A 2,447-nucleotide genomic window follows, 5' to 3' on the forward strand; every position below is an offset into this window, starting at 1 on the left:
AAAGTACTGAGCAATAATTTAAACTTGATAACATTTGGGAGAATAACATTTATCCCTTAGAATACCTTTTAGTAACATCATCGCAACAAACCAAATAGGTCCTATCTGTAACTTGCAGAACATGTCCTGTTACTTATTAACTTATTATCTGTTAGTCACATATTTTGGGATTGGTCATTATTATCAGAGCCATTCTGTAGATGCAATCATGATGAGCTATATGCATGCACAACATATGATCCCCTCGTATACACCCCAATTTACAGTCCCATATGTCATGGAAATGGAAATGTCATATATTGAGCCAACTGAGCAAGTATGTAATTAAATGCATAAATGCAATGCTAAAAATGTGTGTGTGTGTGTGTGTGTTAGTGACTTAGTGAGTGAGTGAGTGAGAGAGGAAAGAGCTGCCTGTCCCCTTTAACTCAGCCACCCAGCGATGCCCTCACCTACAGCTCCACCTTAGCTACTCCTAATTCTCCACATTCATCACTCGCTGCTTACCTCCTCCAGCAGCTCCTGCTGCTGCTACCTCGGTCACCCCCATCTCCCTCTCCCCATCTCCCTCCCCCCATCTCCCTCTCCCCATCTTCACTCCCCCAAACATACCCCAAGGGCCTTTACCTCGGCCGATTTACTGCTCACCCCCCACTGCCCCAACCCCTTCATCGAACCAGCTGTTGGACGGCCCAGGATTGACCGGTCACTGGCACAGGCCAACCAAACATCGCAGATTCAGCTGGCCAGATGTTGCATATTAACCCAGCTTCAAGTACATCAGCCTGGCGCTTCAGCCAGGCTGAATGGCCGCCGAGAGTTTGAAGGAGGAAGAAGAGTAACTCACAGGACACAAAGGGTTAAGAGAGGGAACTTTGGCGCAATTGCCCGACAGCATAGCTCGCCCACGATTTGGGATATCGTGTGTCTCTTCCTCCTCCTCCTCTTCCTCGGTGGTGTTATATTTGGTCGCTATGTTCCAGGATGGATGTCATTTATTTTCCCCCCTGTGGCGTGAGCCAGACATTATAAGTCAAAAACGGATTTCTCTTCGCCGGACGGCTGCTGTTAGGGCGTGGTAGATGGAACTGGGTGCTTGATTTGATGCAACCCCCCCCCTACATCTTATGGGGGGGGGAGAGTTGTGGGGGGTCAGGCTGAGGGCACCAGCCTCCTGCTCCAAGTCAAACTTTACAAGAACAAAATTGTTTCCTGTTGAGAACTGTCTCTATGTGGATAGTGCATAATGGAATGTGTGTGTGTGTGTGTGTGTGTGTGTGTGTGTGTGTGTGTGTGTGTGTGTGTGTGTGTGTGTGTGTGTGCGTGTGTGTGTGTGTGTGTGTGCGCGCGCGCATGTGTGTGTGTGCGTGAGAAAGCATGAGAGTGTAAGTGACTGAGTGTGTGTGTAGTGTGCATGTGTACGGCCGAGTGTTGGTTGCTGGGTGGATAAGGGTATTTAAGTTTTTGATGTTTCTATTTCGGTCTCACTTATCTGCTTTGTAATCTGTCCGCTTTGGCCATATGTCCACAGTTCATGTATGGGATTTGGACAGTGGGTGGCATGGTTCCAGTATAACATGCATTCAGCGGATCAAGGCTTATAGGTCCCCCAGAGGGGTCGCTGTGTTGCCTGATGATGAATGCTTTAAACGCAATTAGCTTTTGCCTTATCCGAGGTATTCTGACCTGCCGATTTCCTGATCCTGCACATTGTGTCTCCCGACATAAAACTGTCAACCTCATTCCCAAAGATCCTCCTCTGTGCATCTCAAGAAGAATAACACAACAGATCATCTATGAGATGGTGTTAGCTTTGAGGCTCATATGACTAATGATGGATGATTATTGGCAGGGTTGGTCTCTCCATCTGGCCTCAAGGAATATAAACGCCAATGTAATGGTGACGAATATGGCGATTGAGAGGGATGGAAAAGGTTACAAGGAAGTGAACATACATATCGCTCCTTGCCAGTGATTTACTGTGCAGATGTGCGTGTGTTCCAGCTGGCTCCGGCGGTGAACGGCACAGCGGGGGACAGCCGGATCTGTGCCTTGAGTACAGCCAGCCTTTTGCTCGTGGGCCCACATTAACAATGCTCACACAACTGTGCATTTTATGAGCTCAGCAAAAGTTGTGTATTATATATTTATATATAATACATAACTTTCGAAATTATTTTCAAATCATTTATTTAAATAATGTTTTTTTTCAACATGACTTTGCATTTCTGCAGCAGCAACAGTCAGTTTTTGTGGTTCAATGCGAATATCTATTTTATACAGTCTATGGTTTGTAGGATATGACCGAAAAAGTAAACCACTTGAAACCTCACAGCCCTCAAAGTTCTTGCAACCCAAGACTAACTTTTGGAAAATACTTAATTGGCAGCGTTCATTTACGCTTTGTGTGCGCGCGCGCGCAGGTTCCTATACAAGTGGTTGGTTAA

The sequence above is a fragment of the Gadus morhua genome, chromosome 8, assembly GCF_902167405.1.
Source record: "Gadus morhua chromosome 8, gadMor3.0, whole genome shotgun sequence".
NCBI lineage: Eukaryota > Metazoa > Chordata > Actinopteri > Gadiformes > Gadidae > Gadus > Gadus morhua.